The sequence below is a fragment of the Euprymna scolopes genome, chromosome 33 (genome assembly GCF_053919585.1).
Source record: "Euprymna scolopes isolate OS-2025 chromosome 33, ASM5391958v1, whole genome shotgun sequence".
Classification (NCBI taxonomy): Eukaryota; Metazoa; Mollusca; class Cephalopoda; order Sepiida; family Sepiolidae; genus Euprymna; species Euprymna scolopes.
The window spans coordinates 51,924,160-51,952,124 of NC_136514.1; the positions used below are offsets into that span (position 1 = coordinate 51,924,160).

Consider the following 27,965-nt stretch of genomic DNA (forward strand, 5'->3'; position numbering starts at 1 on the left):
ATAAGGTTTATAGCAATATATGATTCTCATCTCCATAAGTGATTAATACGGCATAATCACGTTTGACACACCGGTTCCTGTAAGATCATCGAAGTTAAGCAACGATGAGCTTGGTCAGTACTCGATGGGTGACCAGTTAGAACTCTCAAGTGCTGTATGTGCGCTCCGCAGTGTTCCCAGTAGTCCTGGACTTCTCTTTGCCACTGGACTCAAGCAGTGCTGATTCAGGAGAGGTGTGGTTGGGGATTGTGTACCCTTGCCACACAATTATATGCGCCGCTGCCTCGCAGGGGTTATCCTTTGTCTTTCGAGACTGAACGGTGGCATCGAAGTAATGTAAAAGCTGTTCTGTGAAGGGAAATAATGTTCCATGTTTTGTGGCGTTTGGTTGTTTTGTTTTACGACATATCAACCTTTTCTGTGTTATTAAATGTAGAATCCACTAGTTTAGGAAAAATATTTTTATGCTTCAAGTTGTCTGCAAAAAAAACATTTTTTGGAATTTATACCAATTTCGACATGACACGAAGTACGTAATATCTTTACCTGAAATTCTTCGGTTCAAAGCGTCACTAATCTACACAAGCACCCAAAGCCTCTCCTTAGCACATGAAAAATGTTTCTATTTTTATGCTCGGGGGGTCCCAAAATCAACAGAGATTAACCGATTCCTTTAATGATCTGGTCCCTGCTGATTTTGTGGTGAGAGCTTAGTTCTGTGCAGCTCTAGGAGGTCAACCTTTCTATGCCTTGCCTTCTCTCTTTGGACAAGGGGTAATTTATTACTAATCGCCTGAGGCTTCTTTACCGGGTAGTGCCGACGAGGCTGCCCAGGTACTTTTTGCAGGTCAGAGTGCCCCTCTTTTGGGGGAGGGGCTGACTTTTCAATCCAGTTTTTAAACTCTGGTGTCTAAGCTCTTGCAGGGGGAGAGAACTAAAGACCCTAAATAATGTTATTAATGCAGCCGGGTTCAGACTGCTGAAATAATTCATATTCTAAATGGAAGCCATAAATATCAGGGCAACAGATTGAACTTTAGTGGTATGAATAAAGGGAAAAAGTGTGATAAGGTAATAAAAACCAGTTAGCTGTAAATTAACCCCGACCAACGTTATGGGCAGATAAATAAATAAATAAATGATAAATAATTCAATCATTTTTTTAAATATTTTTTTTATTTATATTTATTTATTTATCTATCTGAATTTTTTTTAAAACTGCAATCGGTAAACACTGTATGTTTTTCGAGCCAAATAAGCACGTTACATTAAATAAAAACACTAAAAAAGTATCCAGTTAGGTAGAAAAGTAACTTATCTTACTTTTGATAACATTTATTTGTTATATATTTGTTTTTTGACAACTTTTTCGAATCTGTGTACAGTAATACAAACCCGGAATTGTTTTATATATATTATCTGTAATATAATTTTTTTGTGTGTATTGTTATCCATATTAAAAACCCTTTTTCTATTTATTTTTAAAGAAAATAGAACTTTGTTATTTATGGGTCGTGGAATTACATTCATCTGCAAAAGATCTAGCTAATTTGCATAAACATTCATTTTAATTAATTCTCTATTAGTTTTTTTTCCGGTTTTCTTATGGGATGCTCATCTTTAGTTAACTATTACGTGTAATTATATTCATGCAGACATTCTACATGATTTATACTTGCGTAATATTTGCGTAAAACGTTTATAGTAAGCACACACGTTTCTATATATATTTATGTATGCGTGTATATATATTTGTTTAAAAAATTTTGCCTACCAAACTCCTCTTAGAGTTTTTGGTCTACAGACTAAGAATATTCGAATCCATGTGAAACTTTATATTTGTATTTTAGCCTCAGAAAATCGGTGGAAAAGTGTGAAAATTAAAAAAAAACAAATGAAATTTGCCAGGTAAAAGTCGAATGAAGGCATTAGGAATATGCATGTGTAACGTAATACCTATTGGTTCATGTTTTAATTTTTAGCCTTGCAGCAAACCTGTCTTCATAGCTCAGGTGTTAACGTGAAAGGAAAAAGTAAATCGTAAGCTAAACGTTTTGGTTTCGATTCTCTTGTGTTGGCACACAAGTCTTTTTTTTTTTTTTGTTCAACATACACCTCCAAATACCCGGGCAACTCCTGGCACCCATGCTAGTATATATATATATATATATATATATATATATCCCAGCAGGCTGCTTGTAGTATACACTTACATATATTTTAATTTATGCATATTTCATATTCATTATTATAGAGTAAATTCTATATTGATTATTATATTGTACCCAATATATAATAGTGATGATTTCAAAAGTTTAAAAAATGGCTTTGGTGCCATCAACGGTATCGAAACCACAATATTTAGTGCTATAGCCTTCATTGATACTGTTTGAGCTATCTCCAGATGAATAAAAACAGTGAGAAATTAAGCAAGTTCAGTTAAAAAAGTTAAAAATGTATATGTACGCATGCTCAGAAGATTGTTGATTTACTTTTGCCAAGGTAAACTGTGTTTTTATTATTATTTTTTTTCAATTTTGACGCCTTACCACAACATTCCCGCCCCCCCCCCATCGTCTCCCATCAAATGTAAACAGAATTTTTGTAAAATATTAAACAGTTCTTCTGCTCGGTTAATGTCGGCGCGTTACTTACGTTAAAACGGTTAATTAAACTGCATAAGCACCTGTTAAAAACTATACAAGTTCTATAATTGAATATCCCCCCTCCAAAAAAAGAACGAAAAACAAACCGGCAGTGCCCCACCCTCAAAAAAGAAAAAGAAATGACCATAAAGTGAGTGCATTTCTTCATATCTTGGAAACTACTTGTTTCCTGGAGTTTTAAACGTTAGTGGTAATTTTAAACGATTTTCCGAGGGTGGAAAGAAAGCCCCCTCCCCACCAAAAATTGTGGCCACAAAATGGATGCTCATTTTACGTCAAATTATTATAGAAAAGTGATCCCCCACTTTTTTAAAACTAATATTTCTTCATATATTGGAAACTACACGTTTGCCGTAATTTTAAACGTTATTTTCGTTTTCAGTGATTCCGAAGTTGTAATTTTAAAAGAATTTTCGAGGGTGGAGTAATTCAGCTAATTTTACAAGCTAAAGCCAAATTGAAAGTGTGCTACAAGTCCAAATATTTTCCAAATCTGAAATTTCGCGAAAAGGTATTTTATAAGTATCTCGATAATCGAAATAATCTGCTGAAAGAAGGAATAGACGATTTTAACCAGAGTGTGGTATCTGTTCTGATACTACACTTGGATTAGTTTGTCCTTAGTCAATGTAGGAGAGGCCCTTCTATTCTAGGGCAATTTTTTTATTTTTGCCTACAGAGTGCCCCTTTTGGGGAGCTGGTTTCTCTCACATTAAAAACGACCTTCTCACATATTGCTTTCGTGGGGAAACAAATAACAATAAAAAAAAGTAGGCGTTTAATATCAATGTCAGAGCAAGAAAAAAAAAACACTTCATATATATATATATATATATATATATATATATATATATATAGTCTTGGAAGTTTTTTTAACCTTTAAAACTATATATAAAAAAAAACTATTTAATTTTTATACTTTTTATCATTCGTTAAAAAACTAGTCAGTAAGTCATTTAATAACCTGCAGTCAATGCATCAACTTGCTCTCTCGAATTCGTTATAGTACGAATGTTAATTTAAGGGATCATCAGTTGTTTACTATGAAACACTGTTTCGAGGATTTAATATATAATTGAACTTACTTAATTTCTCGCTGTTTTTATCCATCTGGAGATAGCTCAGATATATATATATATATATATATATATATATATATATATATATATATATATATATATACGGCATATTCATGTTGACACACCGGTTCTCGTTAGATCAGCAAACTGAAGTTAAGCAACGATAGGCCTGGCCAGTACCAGATCGATGACCATGTGTAAAAACTAGGACGTAGAAATTTTCAGGTTAATGTCTACGGGTGTGTTTAAAATCACTGGGAGACATGCACTCTCAGTCTCTGTTCATTCATCTAGGAGAAGTTAAACTCTGATATAAAATCCTGGTCTATTGTCTACTCTGTCCTGTGGTAATCATTCTTCACCGGCTGAGGTTAGCAGTGGTTCCAAAAATGTGCATCGTTCTACACAAAACCTTCATCAGTTTAAACAAATCATCTGTATAGTTTCAGACAACTTAGTTGCCTGATCCTCATATGTCCGGGATTCTAACTAGGGAGTCCATTAATTTATATACATTATTCTAGTTTTCATTTAATTAATCTGATCGGATTCTTTTTAGTAGTTTTCTTTGCCAATTTTTTTTTTTTTTTTTTTTTTAAACAAGCGCTTTTTCCACTAGAGTAGATATCTTTTCTCACTTGTCATAATAGAGCCTTGCAAACCTAACCCCCAATTCCACTGCCTCATCAGCAAATCAATACTAGCTCAAAAAGTTTAACACAAAACGTCACTCCTTCCACATAAGAAGCCAACACCGTTTTTTTAAATCCATTTTAAGCCGGTTTAGAAAATACCTCTGCACCTACTTTGCATGTAGGTATCAAAATTCAGGGAGGGGAGAGGGTGATGTTTCTGATAGGTTGGTTTGTAATCTCTATCTACTATTCTTGGCCTTTTGGTCAAGATCAAAGTGTAGTATCTGTTCTTCAGATGCTGCACTTCTATTTCTTTTTCTCTTTCAGTGGAGGAGAAATCCTTCACGACTGAGACAATTTTTATTTCTGTACCTTTTCTCCACGTTAAAAAACGACCCTGGTGTCTAACTCTGTCCCGTGGGGAGGCATAGTAAATAGGTACTATTATATTAAAGGAACTTTACTGTGTGTGTGAGAGTGAGTGAGTTCGTTTCCTACGGCTGGGTCGATTTTTATGAAATTTCACAAAAAGGTACTTTATAAGTATCTCCATAATCGAAATAATCCGCTGAAATAAGGGATGGACGATTTTAACCAAAGTTAGCACCATACATAGCCTAATATTGCAAGTGCTTTTAAGAAGTTATATTACCACAAGAACCGAGCAACAATAGATTCTTTAATATGACAGAGGCGCTTTTGAAATGAATATTTCTTTTTAATGCAAAATTGCACCATGGTTCTTGTCTTTTTCATTTGAAACTTAAATCGAAACCATTATCACTGCACATGCAGTAAGGCCAAACGGTTGGTTCTTTGATATGACAGGCACGTTCAAAATGAATGCTTCTGTTTAGAGTGCAATTGAAGCACGGTACTTGATTTTTACATTTTAAACTTTAATTCCAGCCATTATATAAAAATAATTTTATAAAATCAACAGTAGGTTCTCTACAGTGCAATGTAGATTACAATGCATTGTGAACTAAATCCTGTGAAGCTTCCTAGAGCAGGCAATCAATCAATCAATTTGATTGAAAAATGGGAAATGTCACTGATTTCGATGACAATAAAAATATGGGAGTGCGAAATATTCGTTGATCATCATTCTATCCCAGACAACATCGGGTCTCCTTTTAGTGACTACTATGACAATCTTGAGTATTGTAAACTCAAACCTTATTCAGGTGTAGCTCATCTAACTCAGGAATCTTTCTGTCGAATTCGAGAATCTGCACCGGAATTTTGATTTTATTTAGATCATCGGAAATGATATAAAATTTAAGTGTAACCACTTGTCTTTATGGACAGTGTACACTACATATCACATATACAAAAATATATGAATATATATATATATATATATATATATATATATATATATATATATATATATATATAGTAAGTTATGAAAATATATATGCCAATTAAATTACACAGAATATCATGAGTTTCATCATCGTAAGGATTTGTCAGGCTAAAATAAGCTTAAAGTATTTTTAATGCCATAGATTCATAGCTTTCTACCTAGCTCTATTCACGCATTGAGCACTATTGAAGTAAACACTAAGAAGTAAATACTAAAAATCGATAACTCAAATAATATAAAATTTTATGTGGATACATGATGAAAAATAAAAGGAAAATCGAAAATTGTTTAAATATTCATCAACGTTCTGTTGAAAAAACAAAAACAAAGAAAAAACATTGAATCAGTATTTAAAAGTAATTGTTGTTTTTAAATATTGGCTTCCATGTTTTTTTTTTCGAACCAGTCCTCTTGAAACGGTTTTGAAATAAAGAAAAACGGTGATGAATATTGAACCAATTTGAGTTTTCCTGTTTTTTTTTTTTTGTTTTTTTTTTTCATGTTAGATTATTTCAATAATTATTATCGCGCGAACGCGTGGTGTGGACAGGATAAGCAGTATAGAGGAAAGGCTTTTCAAATTTTTTTTACAGTAGTCAACTAAGCAAAAAAAAAAAGGGGGGGGTGAACAAAAAGAAAAAAATACTGATGGAAACCCTAATCCAATACATGTCAACAATCATGCGAAAATGTAATGTTTTACAAGTATTTTATTCTCGATTTTTGAGCGATAATCGAGTCTATAACAAGCTGCCATGTTTTTGTTTCGTTCTAACCCAAAAACTTGACATTACTTACTTGTACTTGTTTCGGAGTATCACCGTTGATGGGTTGAGCCGACTCCCACCTATTACGTTAGTCACATCTCGAATTGAGCCCGACCATGCTTGATGATCCGGTGTCGCAGAACTCATGAGCATGAACCATTCGCAGCTCCAGCGACGTAGACCGTAGAGGTGAGGACCCAGAATCAACTTTGAGTCCTCTTTGACTGTCTTGATCCAAGTCTTCAGCTGTCCACCACAACGTTTCTTCCAGCCTTGCAGCGGGGCTGGGTGGATGGCCTCGTGGATGAGATCGCCCGGTCGACGACAAAGGTCATGACCAAACCTTAACAAAGTTAACATTACTTTTGTTTTAAAGTAAATAAACGCTTTTTTCCATTTTCCTTTATTAAGCCATGGTCATAAAACCGTTAGTAATAGACAAAAGCTACGAGGAGCGTGCAATAAATAATGCCCCTGACCCACTTTCCATAGCAGTAGAGCAACAAAACTTGAATAATAATGCGCCGATCTTCCAAAATGGCAGCCTCAACTTGACGGACAGATGCCTCATCAATGGCAGAAGGGGAGGGGGTGATCAGGTCTGGGAGCTGTTTCCACAGACTTCCGGCCATGTTTGAATTCACGATGCCAGCATTTTACAAGGTCATATGATGGGGCATTATCACCATAAGTTTCTTTCCTTTCATCAAAAGTCTCCTGTGGTGTGCGTCCTTTCAAATACAAAAACCGGATCAGTGTTCGACATTCAACAGGCTCCATTTCACACCTGACTCAGTTCAAACACCCGTAAAACAGAAACCACAGTTAGTTCAGAGCTGTAATTTGCCGCATAGCTCGTAGAGATATAAATCATTGCACATGCAAAATTTCAGCTAGATCAGACAACTGGAAGTGGGTCAAGGGCATTACTTATTGCACGTCCCTCGTACTAAGCTAATTAGAGAATGCATAAGACCTAGAAAAATCACGATGGTTAGCCAATACAGAACTGCGAAAATGTGACAGTGATACATGTTCATTTATATTCTGAAGCAGCAAGTTTAGGACTGCAGAACACAGTGCGAAAGGTGATCATCGGTACATCTCTGAGTAAACACCAGTGTTATTATGCAGGAGGTCTAATGTGAATCTATATCTTCGCAGGTTTAGTTTGTTCAGCTGCAGCACAGGGTGGCATTTAAGCATTGCGGCGGGGTAAGAACCATGAAATAATCTGTAGCCAACTGTTACATTCCGGCGAGTAGACAGTAGATTTAATCCCAGCAAAGCATATATCACAGAGGGAACAGGGTCGCAGCAAGTATATGTCTGATGTTAAGTTAATATCTAAATTAAAACGTACAAAAAAAAACGTATGCAGGTAGGTAGAAGGGTAACTTAGATTGCCTTTGATAACGTTTATTGGTTCTTCTTTATTAAAACAGCGAAAATCAAAATATTGAATTTCAAGTAAAACCAAAACATATTTATTTAATTGTCATGTCACAGTACTGAATATGTCCAAAAATTACGGAAAATGATATGGTAGAAAATTATTTATTTAATGAAAATAGTTTTCAAAGAAATTAGCAAAAATTGAGTTTTGCAAAAAAAAAAAAAAATGAAACTGGAGAGTTCAAATCGTAATAAAAGGGAGGTAATTATTTTCTGAAAACTGAAAATCTTCCGCCCAAAATTTTTATAATAACCGATTCTATTCTAAATTCTCGAATCCGATACAATTACCGAATCTGATTCTTTTAAAATCTCTAAATATGTATTTATAGAGTTATCTTCGTTTTTTTTTTAGTTTTTTTTTTTTATTTATTTTCTTTACATGCGTTCTTACGGTAATATGAAATGTATGCATCCAGGACTCTACATTGCGAGTGAAACAATCGCATTTGCGAGTGATTTTTCAAAGTGGCGACTAGAAATAATGAAACGCTTATCTTTTGGCGATTGTATTTCTTTCACTGACAATCTTCCAAAGTTCACTACTGAGTGAAAAATATCTTTTCAACTTTTTTTTTTTAAATAAAACGAACAAAATTAAATTATTGAAACAATAAAAGTTTAATAAAACAATATACTCTTTTTTTTTTTTTTTTTTTAAAACAAAGGCTGTTCAAAAAAATATCTGAAGAAATTAAAATTTATACCTTCAAGTATCAACATAAAATTTGTTGTAGATTTAGAATTAAAAAAAAAACAAAAAATTTTATTATGTACATACTCATCACAGAACGAAGATGTCATATTCTAAAAATCATGTGGGTTTGGCTATTAACTTTTCTGTTTGTCTAGTAAACGAAAATATTTAGTTGTCAAAGGTCAACTAAAGATAAATGTGTCCGTAGAGCCCTGGCATCTATTTTCACAAACGTAAAGCATATACTTCTGGAATTATCTATAGATTTTTATTTTACTAGCAGTTTTAAATTAATAAAATTTTCATTTTATCTTTAATAGTAGCGTTGGAAAAATTAAATTTTAAATAAAATAAAATTAAAAAAATGAAACAATTTAAGGAATGGCATCGGAAAATAGGCACTGATTTTTCTGATTCTGATACACACAAAAGTTCTGATTTTCTGATTAATCGTCCTAACACTAATATATATATATATATATATATATATATATATATATATATATATAAATTTTTTATCAGGGCCACCTCCACAATTTTCTTTAAAATGACGACTTTAATAGGTTTTCAACTATGCTGAATAAGAATAATCTCATTTAAATTTTGTAGAGACAAGTAATTTTCGAGATATAAAGACCGGTATTATTATCTACTATTATATAACAGGAGCTTTGTGTGTGTGTTCGTTCCCTATGGACTCGAAAACAACTGAGCCGATTTTTATGAAATTTCACACAAAGGTACTTTATATACCTGACAGTGTTCTCAGATAGGTTTTGTATCAGAACGTCTTTGATAAGTATCAATAATTGAAATAATCCGCTGAAAGAAGGAACAGGCGATTTTGACCAAAGTTAACACCTTCTACAGCCTAACATCACAAGTGCATTTGAAGTTTTATTACCACACAAGCTGACAGGCCCGACATATAAAAACTACAGTAGGTTCTTTGATATGACAGGGGCGCACTTGAAATGAATGTTTCTGTTTAAAGCACAATTACACCATGATACTTAACATTTGTATTCTAAACTTTAATTTAAAATATTATATACATAACAATAATTTTATAAAAGCAGCAGTAGGTTCTCTACAGTGCAATGTAGACTGCAATGTCTTGTGGACTAAGTCACTACTGGGAGACATGTGAAGCTTTCTCCCGGTACACCGTGATGAGTCACCAACTAGAGCAGGTTATCAATTGATTTGATTAAAAAAATGGGCAATTTCATTGATTTCGATGACAATAAAAATATGGGAGTCTGAAACATTCATTGATCATCATTCAATGCCAGAAAACGTTGGGTTTCCCTACTAGTATGCGGTGTGTGTGTATATATGTATATATATATATAGTCATCCACATACAATACTGTTTCGCTGAATCACAGCTCATCAATGCGGCTAGACAAGCAACTACCTCAAGCCAATATTGAAACTCGACCGCCCGAACAACAGTCAACGTTTCTCATCATTACGCTAATCGGCTGCTGCTATGCGGGTAGTGAATTAACAGTGTTTTGGATGGGACGATTCCGGTATTTTTCCTGATTCCAATAAAATTACTGATTTCCTACTAAATTCTCAATTTTGATACAATTTCCGATTCTGATTCTTAGAAATCAGATTCCAAAACAATTGGTCCCGTGGGTAAAGAGTGGTGTACTCCCTTTCAATAAAGCTAATGAAATTAAACTTTCAGGCTCTACCTTCTCAAGGTTATATACGACCTACCCAAAACTCATAAAGCGGATATTTATATAAGACCCATACATTCTATGGTAGGGCCATCAAAACACAAAGTTTAAAATTTACACATTCTAGCATGCAGCAAAACAGTTCACACAGAATTAAATTATACTTTTGGTAATAAGTTAGTGGCTTACTATTGCAAGACACATTTCGACAGCGCCTTTGCTTATTCTGTTCGGCAATTACGTGACCTTTCAGGTCAAATCTGACATCATTTATCGACCTATATGATGTTGCTAAGCTTGTTTTTAATGTGCGTTTTCTTGCCACAGCTCCTTTCAGGTGTAAAGTGCATAATTTTCAATCAAAGTTTTTATTTATAGTTTGATACCACCCATATATATATATATATATATATATATATATATATATATATATAACTACTTAATTTACTCACATAAAATTAATATACGAAAGTATAGATTTATGCGTAAACTTTAAGTATTTACTTCAAAAGTGCTCAATACATAGGTAGAGCTAGTTAGTAATTTATAAAATATATATGGCGATTAAGCTACACTGAATATTCGGCGTTTCATCCACTCTAGGACTCCTCAGGCTTATGCGCGAATTCTGTGGTTATTTATCATTTTTATATGCTCCTCTCCTGAGAGACTAAAATCTCAATAGAAGAGGAGCATATAAAAACGATAAACAACCACAGAATTCGCGCATAAGCCTGAGAAGTCCTAGAGTGGATGAAACCACGAATATTCAGTGTAGCTTAATCGCCATATATATTTTATAAATTACTATATATATATATATATATATATATATATATATATATATAAAAATGGGCGAATTTCTAAGAAAAACACTGGATCCCCAAGGCGGAGACGTTAATCTTAATATCGTTTAAAAAATCAACAACAAAAACTACGTAAACAGATAAACGATAAAAAAAAAAACTAAACAGTAAATTGTTTATGGCATCATAGCCTAATGGGTTAGGGCGCTGAACTGAAATACAAGGTCCGGGGTTCGAATCTTAACAACAGTCAAGCTATGCTGAAGAGCAGTAGGGCTCCGAAACACGCATGTCCGTAGATTACTGTTTTTAAAAATAATGAATAAAAAATACGTCCAAATAAAAAATGGGCGACATTCTAAGAAAAACACCGGATCTCCAAGGCGGAGACGTTAACCTTAATATCGTTTAAAAAATCAACAACAAAAACTAATATATATATATATATATATTTGAAATTGGTGTATTTAGGCAGCAATTTTTCATTCAAGCAAATATTATTCAATGCAGCAGAGACACTTTGCTTTATGAATCTTTTTTTTTTTTAATTTTCCGTATAATCTTTTTTGTATAAAAATGAAAAATATTAAAAGTTCCATAATTGTTGCTGTCACGAGCGCCTTCGATTCATCCACGAATCATTATCAGGTGTTTAAGTAAAAGTGTGAAGGAGCGAAAGTGAAAATTAAAAGTGAAAACTAAAAGATACAGTAAACAGCGAAAAGTAAAACATATTTTTTTGATTTTGATACGGAAAATCGAAAAATTAAAAAAAAAGAGAATCATAAAGCAAAGTGTCTCCATTGCATTTTATAATATTTGCTTGAATATATATACACATATATATATATATATATATATATATATATATGTATGTGTGTGTGTGATTTTCAGAATGTGAGAGATTGTATATAATAAATTCCACAGCCAAACAACGTCGCAGCCCACAAGAGCCATGAAAGTCAAAGAACCGGAAGTCCAAGTTTTGGACTTCCGGTTCTTTGACTTTCATGGCTCTTGTGGGCTGCGACGTTGTTTGGCTGTGGAATTTATTATATATATAAGAAGCAAAACAGTTAACACAAAGAGTTACATTACACTTTTAGTAATAAGTTAGTGGCTTACTATTGCAAAATTCATTTATATAAGTTCATACATCATCGAACAAATAGGATTTTACCAAATTTCACAAGAATTTTTAAGAAAGTTCCAATAACTCTTGGAGAGAGGTTGATGAATTTATTCTTTCTTCAGAGTAATTATGCAGTATAACTATTATCTTATAGATTTAAAAAATAAATTATTTGGTGTCCTATTTATAGGATAGTTGGACGTAATGAATTAAAGAATATTTAGTTCATTCATTCATTTCGTATGAATTAGATGATTCTATTGTTGGCATAGTTTTCCTCAATATCTTTCTAGTTAGAATTCTTCCTAGAATGACACTGAGCAATTAGAAGAGGAACTACATGAAGGTTGCCAACATCTTAAGTAAAAGTGTTTCTGTGAAATGAACTGGATTCGAACTTTACACAACCAGGTTATCATTCTGTGTCGTTAACAGCTTAACAACTGCCACCTCCCAATATTTAAATAACAAATGTTATTTTACAGTAATAAACAAGAAAATATATATTTTGAAACAATTTACATTGTTAAAAAAATTATAATAATTAAAGAAAATGGTTAAAAAAATTTTTTATATAGAACAGTAGGTCCTAACAAGTTACAAACACCAAATCTCTATTATATTAAGACTAGCAAGCTACCCTGTGTTAGTAGGGCCGTATAAAACAAAAAGAAGATAAAAAAAATTGCATTTAAAACACCTGCTATTCTTAGGATATTGAGTGGTTTTTTTATGACTATCTATCACTTTCTATTCAAGGCAAATCCGAATAGATTTTCTTATATAAAATATAGTGATGGGACGATTCCAACATTTTTCCTGATTCCGATACAATTATCGATTCCGTTTTTTTTTCAGAAATCTTTAAATATTTAACCATAAAGTTATTATTTCTTCCTGATTACTCGGCCCTGTCGGTGGGGCATTAGAATACGCCGACTGCCCCCCTGCAGAAGGTAAAAGTCCCTCAATGGGGGTCCTGGATATGACCTTAAACTATATCCTGTGGTGAGGCCCCAGCTTGTGGGCTTTGGGGAGTGTGGAGCCACCCTTTAATTACCATTGCTCCCAGGTCCACTCTGACCCAGAGTGGTAGTACCTGTTAGGGTCCCAACTATGGGTTATATAGAAACCGACGTGAAAACAACAAATATATTCTATTAAAAAGATTTTCTTCCGAATCTTTGGATTCGGCATTAAATAACCTGAAAAAGGGTTGATATGCCGTAAAACAAAAACAACCAACGAACCAATCCAAATACACTTGTGGTGGAGGGGATCTATAGATTTTAGCTTCCTGGTAGTTTAAAATCAATAAATATTTATTATTTTATTATTACTACCAGCAGTGGAATAAAAAATAAGATAATTGATAAAAAATAAATAAAGAAAAAAGTAATAAATAAAAAAAACTAATAATAAAAACAAAAAGATAATTAAAGAAATCGTTTTTAGCATCGGAAAATAGACATACATTTTTCCGATTCCGATGCCAATTCTGATATCCTCAGAAGTTCCGATTTTATTGATTTCCAGTTCTGACTAATCGTCCCAACACTAATAAAATAGTATAAGAAAACATTTTGGTGCTGATATTCCTGGACAACGCAGTCTTTAAACATACTGGCTCTATCTAGAATATTGATCACTTTTTTATTACTATGTACGATTTACCAGATCCTATTTTACTACTTGATATAGTAGAAGACCCTGACACCCTTGAGAATAATTGCTCAGTTTATTAAAGATGCTAGCAAGCGGTAATTAATAAGAGTAAGCTAATCTTGATACTCTGGCATTCAAGATACATTCACGTGTCAATCTCATATCTATTACAGTGTACCTTTGTACAATAAACTTGTTATAGCTTACTCTGTATGTTAAGTCTCATTTCATCTGGTTAATTTATACTGGTTATAGTCCCCTAGAATAAATCACTATTACTTTCATGACCCCTTCCCCCAGACAACGCCGAGTAGACTTTCTTGTATGAAATAATATTACAAGACATAGTGACATTGTTTATATTGGCCAATGCAGTCTTTAAACATACCTACCCTATCCAGGATATTGAGCGCTTTGGATTTACCGACTTATACTCCTTATATATGATACTGCGTACTTCCTATTTTGGATTGTGGACAAAAACCATGGACTTTGTCTCGTATTATTATGTTAAGATGCTGTTCACTTTATCTGCCTGGCAACTGCTATAAGAATTGAAGAATTGACAGCCGGCCTGAAATTAACGAATGTGTTGCAGAATCCGAGCAAAGATATTTTATTATTTGGATTCTTCAGACTACAGTTATCATTTTGGGTGTCATTCTCGCAACGTTTTGATCGATGTAACCACCAACCTTCTTCAGGTGTATCTTGTCGAACTCTGGAATATTTCTATCAAACTCCAGAATCTGAATGAAATTTCTAGTGGAACCCTTTATTTATTTCACCCAAGTAACATGCTCTCATTGCATCAGCCGTGACTGGATAGAGATTCTAATAATTCGCAAATGTATTTTTCAGTCACCCACACTGAGGATTGAACTTTCAACCCTCAAGAGAATATTACTTCACGATTGAATTTTTTCCAAGAACTCTAACCACTGCACCACGGAAACGTTGTGAAAATGACAGTCAAGATGAAAACAGTAGTCCAAAGAATCCAAATAATATGAATAACCAATCTTCGTCTCAAAAATTCAGGGAAGTAAATATATTTTAATATTGGTATGCAAAGGCGTCAGTGAATTTGAAAATTTGTTGGCGGGCGGATGTATAGATTAAGAAGAGGAGGTGAATGACGTCATTATTATTACCATCATTTCTCTCCATGCAGTGCATGTCTTCAACTTTCACTGCTCAGGTTTTACTTCCGTACACCATCACACTGTGCACACATATCCGATAGACTCTCTCCTCCTGGTCAACAGCAGTAACGCTCTGCTGGTTAGTAATGGCAGAGATTCCCTGAACTTATTCCATTAATTTCTAACTCTTGCAATGACAGTAGCACCCGCTCCACCCCGTACTCTAATGGCATCACCAAGGTAACAAACCGTCTTGACAATCTCCGTAGTGTCACCCTCCAGATATAATTTGTCCATGTGTAAGTTCTTATCTGGCTCTATTGTCTTAAACTTCTTTAATAGAACTTGATTAAATAATCCAAAGAGAGAGAAAAAGGGTATGGTCTATATGACGTCACAAGACAGTTCTGTAAATACAGGGTGGCCCACTTAAAAGTGGCCCGATCTCTCTAATCTTTCTCTTATCGACCAACTGACACCACAAGACAGAATGCAATTCTTTTTCCAACAAGATGGTGCTACATGCCACACTTCTCACAGATCACTGACACAGGTTCATGACGTGTTTACGGGAGAGAGAACAATAAGCAGACTTGTCATCATGTGATTTTTATTTTTGTAGGACTTTGAAACAAAAAGTTCATGTAAAATAATCATCACAATCTAGACCAACTAAATGAGAATATTACCAACGCTATGAGGAGAATCTACAGGCAGTATCTGCAAACGTTGTTAAACATGCCGAGAAAGGCATAGATGTCAACGGGGGGGGGGCACTTCCAGCATCTTTTAAACATTACAGGTAATATAAACAATAAAAGAATGTGCCTCTTTTTTATTACATTTTCTGGACTACTTTTAAGTGGGCCACCCTGTATTTGAAAGTTCCAAATATGATCTTTATTGTATTGTTTAGATTAATCGGACAATTGTTCTCCTCTTGAGTGTTATCTGCACAATGTTTCAGTCGATGTAACCGCTGATCTTCGTCAGGTGTAAAAGTCGCCAGGAACATGTAACCCCGTCGGCATTCCCCGGTAGGGGCGCCTCAGGCAGTAAGCAATTAACTTACTCCACCGGAAAGCCCAGTGGCAAAAAGCCTGGGAGGGTAGACCTCCTAAGTATTACCCAGGTGGCGTACCTCAGTCCAACAGGTGCTGGGCCGGTTCCCAGCCCCTCACCTGTTGGGCTGAGTGTCAAGTGACGAATCCTTGACGAGTACTACTACCCTGTCTCCCTGCCTGCAGCCGAAGCCGCTAGGAGACACATCCCATCACACTGGATTCGTAATGGCGTAATTATTTAATTGCCGCCCACATCGGCAATATTTGGCACAAGGCCTGGAAAGTGGGAACCCCGCAGGCTCCCCTAAAGGAGGGGCACTCCTGCAATTTTAAAAATTGCCTGAGTAACCCCGTCGGCATTCCCCGGTCCAGGCGCCTCAGGCAGCAAGCAATAAACTTGTCCCACCGGAAAGCCCGGTGGCAAGGCCTGGGAGGGTGGACCTCCTAGGTATTACCCAGGCGGTGTACCTCAGTCCAACAGGTGCTGGGCCGGTCCCCGGCCCCTCACCTGTTGGGCTGAGTGTCAAGTGACGAATCCTTGACTGGTACTACCCTGTCTCCCTGCAGCCGAAGCCGCTAGGAGACATCCCATCAAAATGGACTTTTGGGGTATGATCCCACACAGTCGGACGATTCTATTTATAAACGATGCTGCTATGAACTGACGAATCGAATTAATTCACGTTCTGCTACCAACCAATCAGAAACCAGAATTGCTTCATAAATATAAAACCTTTTCTGGAGCAATTTCACATGTTTTTTTTCCCCCCCGTCTCGACATGGTAAGAATATTTTGCTCTGTGGAACTGTCTACTGCAAACAAGTCACCTCTGAAGACTTGTTTAAAACAACGAACCATCTGAAACTTTTATGAAACTAAACATGGCTTACACTTCTAGACGAAGATCAGCGGTTACATCGACTGAAACGTTGTGCAGATAACACTCAAGAGGAGAACAATATCCGATTAATCTAAACAATACAAACATTCATATCTCCTCTATAATATAAATCTCACCTGTCTGTTTAAATGTATGTATGTATGTATGTATGTATGTATGTCTGCCTAAAACTTTCGACAGAGGCAACGGATTTTCATGAGATCAGTATCGTTTTGAAGTTTGATCCTTCAGACGACAAATATCGAAAAATTGGCTAAAACATTAATTCCTTCACCCTCAACTGGGCACTTTTCTACAAGGAGGGGTCGCTTTTTTCGCCGATATTTTCAAAGGGCATTCCCTCTTTTCGACTAACTAGCCTTAATTTAAACCTTCGCCACTTCCAGTTTGGCGATGGGCGCAACGGCAAGAACCTCACTTTTTTTTTTCGCCTTCTTTTCCTCCTTCACAGTACGGGTTCGAGCCTGCTTGCCTGCCACCACTTTTTTTTTTTTTTTTTTTTTTTTTACACACACGTCTAACGCCGGGCAACCAGGCTCGTCTTTGATATTCAAAACTGTAATTTGTTTTTTTTCAAAAAATTCTTTGTCTTTTATGAGGTTGTGGTAGAAATATTGTTACATCATTTTACCAGTTTTTTTTTTTTTGTTTGTTTCAATTGAAACATTCCCTTTGTTTTTGTCAGGGCGTGTGCGTAGTTTAAGGAATTAGTGCGAGCAGATTGTCGGTACTTTACGCTGATATGGATTCTCTGTTTGGCGTTTGAAGACATTGTTAAGCGCAACGTGTTAAACCGAACTGGCTGAAATCTTTTTCTTTTTTTCTGACAAAAAAGTTGAGGGGGTAGGGTCAGTTGTGACAGCTGCAGCTGGTGATATTATATAATCTAAGGGATTTATTTATTTTTTGTCATGTGCGAGTTGAAAGGGGGTGGGAGTGCGGCAAGGTTGTGTCTGTTATCATTTTTCCGTGTTGGAATTTCTAACTCCATTCTCACAGTGGCTGCAGCAGCAATCGTGACAAACTTGAAAATGAAACGAACACTCATATTTATTTATTTGAATAATGCAAAGACACGTATTTTTTTACTAGCCTGGGTGCCCGTCGTTGCCCGGGAGTTTGGAGGTGTGTGTTGAGCAAAAAAACAAAACAAAACAAAAATTGTAGTAGGCAGGCAGGCTCGAACCTGTACCGCGAAGGCGGAAAAGAAAGTGAAAAGAAAAAATGACGTGCTTGCTGTTGCGCCCATCGCCAAACTGGAAGTGACGTAGGTTTAAATTAAGGCTAGGCAATCGAAAAGAGGGGATGACTTCCGGAAATATCGGCGAAAAAAGCAACCTTTCTCTGTAAAAAAAAAAAGTGCTCAGTTGAGGGAGAAGGACTTAATGTTTTTAGCCAATTTTTCGATATTTGTTGTCCGAAGGTTCGGGCTTCAAAACGACATTGATCTCGTGAAAATCCGTTGCCTCTGTCAAAAGTTTTTGCGAAACATACATACATACATACATAAAAGCAGACAGGTGAGATTTATATTAAAGAATATTAGATTCTATAGCCTGAAGTGCACCTACTAAAATATTTCACATGTATCCCCTATTGATAGAAGAGTCAATATTTAGCTTAAATTAAACAAATATTTCCTTTCAATTTGTGTACTCTAATCCATCTTTAGTCATTACACACAGTTTCAACCCAATAGTAAAAAGAAATTGGGATTTAATGGGTTAAGCAACGTAATTCATGTCAAGTTTTTCAATTAGCACGATGCCCGGCGTTGCCCGGTCGGAAAATACACATAGATATAATGTTTAAATTTATGCAGACTTTGTATTTATTATCATAGAGCCAATTTTCTATTAATTATTATATTGTACCCAATATATAGTAGTGATTTCAAAAGTTTAAAAAAGAAATATGACTTGGGTGCCATCAGCTAGAATCGAAACCAAAACATTTAGCTATAAGATAAATATTGTATCTAAAAATTTATAAGTTACGATATTGAAAACGATGATTCTTTATGGTAAAATCGTGCAGGCTTCGTATCTAGATTAAAATGTGATTATATATATGACATTGGATGTGCACACATATACCTATATATCATTCCGATGACCTTCAGGTGGTTAAGAAGGTCAGAAGAATAGTTGACAGAAACGTGAAACAACAGCAACTATGAAGATGAGGATGACAGTCCACAAATAAATAAAATATACAAATTACTTATCTCAAAGGATTCCAATAACAAATAATACCATTCGGTACGGACCCGATGATGAAAGACCAAATAAGAACGAAAATTTGGATTTCTAAGACTAAAAAAATCAAACCTTGATCACCCTTTGGGGCTCATGGTGCAGTGCATAGAGGTGTGGTGAGCATCGTCTGAAGATAGCGGTTTCAATCGTTGGCCATAAACATAATGAGACAACAACTATGGAAGGCAGTAATTACTGGGGATACAGTTAAGACTCGGAATTCCTATTCCGTTGCGGTTAATCACTTGAAGAAGGTGAGAGGAATAGTTGACTACAACGTAGTGAAACAACAAAAACTATACAGATAAAGGTAACAGTCCGAAATTAGTGAAGAAAATAAAATTTGACGGTTTTTAGCAACTGAAAAGTTTTAATAATTTTGAATACAATTAAGTTTAAATTATTTTAAATACAATAAAAAAAAGTATTGATTATTTTGAATACAAAGTAAAGTTTGGATTATTTTGAATACAAAGTAAAGTTTGGATTATTTTGAATACAAAGTAAAGTTTGGATTATTTTGAATACAAAGTAAAGTTTGGATTATTTTGAATACAAAGTAAAGTTTGGATTATTTTGAATACAAAGTAAAGTTTGGATTATTTTGAATACAAAGTAAAGTTTGGATTATTTTGAATACAAAGTAAAGTTTGGATTATTTTGAATACAAAGTAAAGTTTGGATTATTTTGAATACAAAGTAAAGTTTGGATTATTTTGAATACAAAGTAAAGTTTGGATTATTTTGAATACAAAGTAAAGTTTGGATTATTTTGAATACAAAGTAAAGTTTGGATTATTTTGAATACAAAGTAAAGTTTGGATTATTTTGAATACAAAGTAAAGTTTGGATTATTTTGAATACAAAGTAAAGTTTGGATTATTTTGAATACAAAGTAAAGTTTGGATTATTTTGAATACAAAGTAAAGTTTGGATTATTTTGAATACAAAGTAAAGTTTGGATTATTTTGAATACAATTAAAAAGTTTGGATTATTTTGAATACAATTAAAAAGTTTGGATTATTTTGAATACAATTAAAAAGTTTGGATTATTTTGAATACAATTAAAAAGTTTGGATTATTTTGAATACAATTAAAAAGTTTGGATTATTTTGAATACAAAGTAAAGTTTGGATTATTTTGAATACAAAGTAAAGTTTGGATTTTTTTTTTTTTACATGGGTGTCACCACTTATCAAGGCCCAGAGGCCACTCAAGGATAAGGGTTAATAGGTATACATTAGTCATTGTGATTTTAGCATAGTAAACAGTGGGAATTTTGTAACTTGGATTACTTAGGGGGACGATTCAATTAGAACTTGTTCACATTGGACTTTTTCTTTTTTTTTTTTCATAGGTATCAACACATTATCAAGGCCAAGAAGCCACTCAAGGATAAGGGTTAAAGAGTGTACAGTAGAAATTGGACAATAAAATAATCATTAGTAATGAAAATTTGTTAAATTTGATAACTTATATGGAACGGCTCATCAAGAACTTATTTACGTTAGACTTGAAGACAACCATATTGTAGTCAGCCGGAAAGCATGAAAACGGAAGACAATTCCACAGGCGTTCAGTTCTAATAAAAAAACTTTGTTCATGGAATCTACGTTTAGGTTTAGGCACAGATAAAGAGTGGGGGGAATTATTGATAGTATTTACAGCTAGACGAGTGTTTCTTGTGAAAGTTTTGCGAGGGGGGGAACCATAGATTGAAGCTCAGTCGAACACTTTCCATGAAAATAACGATACATCAGAGACAAACTCGCAACATCTCTTCTGTGAGATAGAGGTTGCAGGGAAGAAAAAAGGACATCTCCTACGAGGCTACGAAGTCTATTTCAAAACTCTATCAAAGCAGGACAAGTCCTTTCTAGCAGCTCCTGCCCAGATGTGGCAACAGTATTCCATCCTTGGACGTACCTGGCTCTTATATAGATAGAGAATTGCATCAGCAGTGAGATATCTACTGGATCGATAGAAAGATCCCACCATTTTTCCAGCGGCCTTGGCAACAGATTTGATGTACGTGTTCCATTTAAGATCAGGAGTAATGGTCAAGCCCAGAAGCTTGTCAAAACTTGAGGCCTCCTGAAGACGAGAGCCATTATTTTGAATACAAAGTAAAGTTTGGATTATTTTAAATACAAAGTAAAGTTTGGATTATTTTGAATACAAAGTAAAGTTTGGATTATTTTGAATACAAAGTAAAGTTTGGATTATTTTGAATACAATTAAAAAGTTTGAATTATTTTGAATACAATTAAAAAGTTTGGATTATTTTGAATACAATTAAAAAGTTTGGATTATTTTGAATACAATTAAAAAGTTTGGATTATTTTGAATACAATTTTAAAGTTTGGATTATTTTAAATACAAAGTAAATTTTGGATTATTTGGAATACAATTAAAAAGTTTGGATTATTTGGAATACAATTAAAAAGTTTGGATTATTTTGAATACAATTAAAAAGTTTGGATTATTTTGAATACAAAGTAAAGTTTGGATTATTTTGAATACAAAGTAAAGTTTGGATTATTTTGAATACAATTAAAAAGTTTGGATTATTTTGAATACAATTAAAAAGTTTGGATTATTTTGAATACAATTAAAAAGTTTGGATTATTTTGAATACAAAGTAAAGTTTGGATTATTTTGAATACAAAGTAAAGTTTGGATTATTTTGAATACAAAGTAAAGTTTGGATTATTTTGAATACAAAGTAAAGTTTGGATTATTTTGAATACAGAGTAAAGTTTGGATTATTTTGAATACAAAGTAAAGTTTGGATTATTTTGAATACAATTAAAAAGTTTGGATTATTTTGAATACAATTAAAAAGTTTGGATTATTTTGAGTACAATTAAAAAGTTTGGATTATTTTGAGTACAATTAAAAAGTTTGGATTATTTTGAATACAATTAAAAAGTTTGGATCATTTTGAATACAATTAAAAAGTTTGGATTATTTTGAGTACAATTAAAAAGTTTGGATTATTTTGAATACAATTAAAAAGTTTGGATTATTTTGAGTACAATTAAAAATTTTGGATTATTTTGAGTACAATTAAAAAGTTTGGATTATTTTGAGTACAATTAAAAAGTTTGGATTATTTTGAGTACAATTAAAAAGTTTGGATTATTTTGAGTACAATTAAAAAGTTTGGATTATTTTGAGTACAATTAAAAAGTTTGGATTATTTTGAGTACAATTAAAAAGTTTGGATTATTTTGAGTACAATTAAAAAGTTTGGATTATTTTGAGTACAATTAAAAAGTTTGAATTATTTTGAATACAATTTTAAAGTTTGGATTATTTTGAGTACAATTTTAAAGTTTGGATTATTTTGAATATAAACATGTCAAATTGAATTGGGGATGTTGGATTTTAACAAATTCTAAAACAATATGCCTCGCTTCATTATAAATTGATTTTCTTAGTGAAAAAAAAACGAAACTATTTACTCAATTCACCTGATTTTTGGAATATATCTTCATTCCTTGACGAGTATGTACGTATATCATAAAGATTTTTCTGTATTTTTTTTTTTTAAATTAATTGTAATTCTAAAGAAGCATCGAAATTTTGTAATTTTATTTGGACTACTATTCTCATCTTCATAGAATATAAGTCCAGGTATTTTAGAATAAAAGTTACAATATTTTATTCAAAACAAGCAATAAGTTATGAAAATAAATATAGCAATTAAGCTACACAATATATAAAGTGAACGTGTCTGTGTGTCTGTACATTTCCCTACGCAATAACTCTGTCAATTTTTAGTCTACAGACTCGAAATTTGATATACAGAGTACTGAGATTTGGGAAAATCGATGTGATTGATTTTCAGCCAGAAATTTCGCTGTTAAGGGGTCAAAGTTCAACGATTTGATCTTTGAAAACTCTACCAAACTCTTCCGCCAATTTTGAGTTTACACACTTGAAATATAGGTTCCTTGGACATTGATCTAACTTAATAACTTGATTTGAGCTCAAAACAATAAGTATTAAGGGGTCATAATAGGGGTCAAAGTTAAAACAAATTGACTTTTTTTTTTTTTCTTCTGCTCAGCATAAATCTCAAAACACCCGGGCAACGCCGGGCTGAAATGCTAGTATATATATATATATATATATATATATATATAATTACTAGGTATGTGTGTGTGTGTATATATATATATATATATATATATATATATATATATTTGCTAGGTTTGTATATATATATATATATATATATATATATTTGCTAGGTTTGTATGTATATATATATATATATATATATATATATATATATATATATATTTGCTAGGTTTGTATATATATATATATATATATATATATATATATATTTGCTAGGTTTGTATATATATATATATATATATTTTTGCTAGGTTTGTATATATATATATATATATATTTGCTAGGTTTGTATATATATATATATATATGTATATATTTTTTTGCTAGGTTTGTATATATATATATATATATATTTTTGCTAGGTTTGTATATATATATATATATATATATATATATATATTTGCTAGGTTTGTATATATATATATATATATATATATATATATTTTTGCTAGGTTTGTATATATATATATATATATTTGCTAGGTTTGTATATATATATATATATATTTGCTAGGTTTGTATATATATATATATATATATATTTGCTAGGTTTGTATATATATATATATATTTGCTAGGTTTGTATGTATATATATATATATATATATATTTGCTAGGTTTGTATGTATATATATATATATATATATATATATATGCTAGGTTTGTATGTATATATATATTTGCTAGGTTTGTATATATATATATTTTTTTTTTTGCTAGGTTTGTATATATATATATATATTTGTCTAAGTTTGTATATTTGTGTGTATATATATATATATATATATATATATATATATATATATATATATATTTGCTAGGTTTGTATATATATATATATATATATATATATACATATACATATAGATGAATCAATCAGGTTAGTACCTGACTTGTACAATGCAGTAAGTTTTCACATTGTACAAGTCAGATGTTAACTTGACTGGCCAACCTCGTTTGAAAAGGCCCGTTTTTGGGGTTAAAATTAATTTACAATGATTACTGGAGAAACGCCAAAAGGGCTGCTAAGGGGTCAAAATTGAAAAAGTGGTACGTGGGTGGGGGCTCATCCGATTTTTATCTGTTTCTCAACTTTTTCACAAAAATCATAATACTCATGCACATCTCATATATAACATTTATCCATATTTTATGACCGGGCAACGCCGGAAGACCTGCTAGTGTGTGTGTGTATATATATATATATATATATATATATATGGTACGAGGTAGCTTCAATCCACTGTCAGATTTCACCGTTGTTTGCTTGATCTGTGTCAGTTTAGGCTTTCTTGTTTGTATGGCATGTTTGCTCAGTCGGTAGAGTGCTCGCCTCGCATGCAAGAGGCTTGGCTTTCAAATCCCAAGTTTAGATGTGCCTAACTGATAAGCCCAAAATGAATGCAAAACACGAGTCTTACACTTTTGGTTGGTTGGTTGGCTGTCATGGCTCTTGTGAGCTACGACGTTGTCTGGCTGTGGAAATAATTATATATACTTCTGTGGAAATATGATTTAAAAAAAATTTATTTCACTTCTTTATATACTAATCCTTAATTCTTGAAGCTCAATGTAATTACAGAGCATATAACAAACAAATGACAAACTTCTATATTCCAAATTTCATGATGTTGACCATCTTACAATTTATTCCTTTAATTACATTGACATTTACAATTATTGACAGTGATTGTTTCGTAGCACAAAATCATTCATTTAATTATTGTATTAATCAATGAATCTATTTTGCCTTTAACTCATCAGAAGAAACAGCAACTATCAATCCACCAAGAAGAAATAATCAGATATATTTGGACATGATTACAAAATCCGAAAATTGGAAGAGAAGTTGCAAATACCTTTTATTTTATCTTTTATTACGCCATTTTGCATTTACAAGTAAAGGCACTAAAATTTAACTATTTGTATAATTAAATTGTATTAATTTTGATATGCACTAAAAAAATATTCTATTTTGTATTTTATTAATTTATTATTGACAACCAATCTATACACACCTACTTAGACAACATCAACAAGTGCAACATACACAACATATGTCTATATATCTATTCAACCTTACATGAAACTAATTCCAAAATATTCTTTTTCCGGCTGCACCAACTGGCAATTTTATCCGAACTTCATATCCATATATAATTCGGTTTTATTACTACTTTAATTAAATTTACTATTACATAAATTATAGCTCTTTATTGTCATTCAATTATTTCTTATCAATCCCACCCAACTTTAATACAAAATTTCCCTCTGCAACATTTCATCACAACCTGTTCAAACACAGTTAAAATATCGATAGTTTACCCCCAAATCCAAATGAGCCGTTTCCCTTTATTAAAACTTAACCACACCAAACGATTTTTTTACTATATAAACATTCATCACTCAAATTTGGATCATGTAATAGCAAACGTTCTATATTCAAATTTGGTTCACGTAATAACAAACATTCTATATTAAAATTTGGATCATGTAATAACAAACGTTCTATATTCAAGTGTGGATCATGTAATAACAAACGTTCTATATTCAAATGTGGATCATGTAATAACAAACGTTCCAAACTCAAATTTGGATCATGTAATAACAAACATTCTGTATTCAAATTTGGATCATGTAATAACAAACGTTCTATATTCAAATTTGGATCATGTAATAACAAACGTACTATATTCAAATTTGGATTATGTAATAACAAACGTTCTATATTAAAAATTGGATCATGTAATAACAAACGTTCTATATTCAAATGTGGATCATGTAATAACAAACGTTCTATATTCAAATGTGGATCATGTAATAACAAACGTTCTATATTCAAATGTGGATCATGTAATAACAAACGTTCTATATTCAAATTTGGATCACGTAATAACAAACGTTCCAAACTCAAATTTGGATCATGTAATAACAAACGTTCTATATTAAAATTTGGATCATGTAATAACAAACATTCTATATTCAAATTTGGATCATGTAATAACAAACGTTCTATATTCAAATTTGGATCATATAATAACAAACGTTCCAAACTCAATTTTGGATCCTGTAATAACAAACGTTCTATATTCAAATTTGGATCATGTAATAACAAACGTTCTATATTCAAATTTGGATCATGTAATAACAAACGTTCTATATTCAACTTGTGATCATGTAATAACAAACGTTCTATATTCAAATTTGGATCATGTAATAACAAACGTTCTATATTCAAATTTGGATCATGTAATAACAAACGTTCTATATTAAAGTTTGGATCATGTAATAACAAACGTTCCAAACTCAAATCTGGATCATGTAATAACAAACGTTCTATATTAAAATTTGGATCATGTAATAACAAACGTTCTATATTCAAATTTGGATCATGTAATAACAAACGTTCTATAATCAAATTTGGATCATGTAATAACAAACGTTCTATATTCAAATTTCGATCATGTAATAACAAACGTTCTATATTAAAGTTTGGATCATGTAATAACAAACGTTCCAAACTCAAATTTGGATCATGTAATAACAAACGTTCTATATTCAAGTTTGGATCATGTAATAACAAACGTTCTATATTAAAGTTTGGATCATGTAATAACAAAAGTTCTATATTCAAATTTCGATCATGTAATAACAAACGTTCTATATTCAAATTTCGATCATGTAATAACAAACGTTCTATATTCAAATTTCGATCATGTAATAACAAACGTTCCAAACTCAAATGTGGATTATGTAATAACAAACGTTCTATATTCAAGTTTGGATCATGTAAGAACAAACGTTCTATATTCAGATTTGGATCATGTAATAACAAACGTTCTATATTCAGATTTGGATCATGTAATAACAAACGTTCCAAACTCAAATTTAGGTCATGTAATAACAAACGTTCCAAATTTTTCACCAATCTTTCACGAAAAACACCCGTCTAGCCGAATCCACGGTGAAAAATTTTCCTCACTCTTTATCTGTGCCTAAATCAAAACGTGGATTCCATGAACAAAGCTTCTTTCTTAGAACTGCACGCCTGTAGAACTCTGGTCCGTTTGCCTGCTTCCCACCTGACTACAACTTGGATGTCTTCAAGTCCAACGTTTACAAATTCCTAATGAACCGCTCCCTTAAGTAAACACTTCATCAAATCTCCACACTAACGTAATGTACTTTCAATAACCCTTATCCTTGAGTGGTTTCCGAGCCTTGATATGTGGTGACCACTGTGTAAAAAGAAAAAAAAATTCAAATTTGGATCATGTAATAACAAACGTTCCAAACTCAAATTTGGATCATGTAAATAACAAAACTCAAATTTGGATCATGTAATAACAAACCAAAATACAATTTGATGATAGTGCAAACATTTCATTCATTAAAGTGCTCAACTTCGATTTGTGTGTGTGTGTGTGAAAGACAGTTTTCCCATCATATTGATGAGTGACCACCCCTTTTTTAACATG

The 27,965-nt window shown here is 32.6% G+C and overlaps 1 protein-coding gene and 1 pseudogene across 2 annotated transcripts in view; both read left to right on the forward strand.

Annotated features, from left to right (window-relative positions):
* The window catches only part of LOC145258220 (zinc finger protein GLI3-like), a 682,857-nt gene that overhangs the window by 488,241 nt on the left and 166,651 nt on the right, over positions 1-27,965 (forward strand). The window lies entirely within an intron of this gene.
* On the forward strand, positions 4,625-4,756 carry LOC145258526 (U2 spliceosomal RNA; annotated as a pseudogene).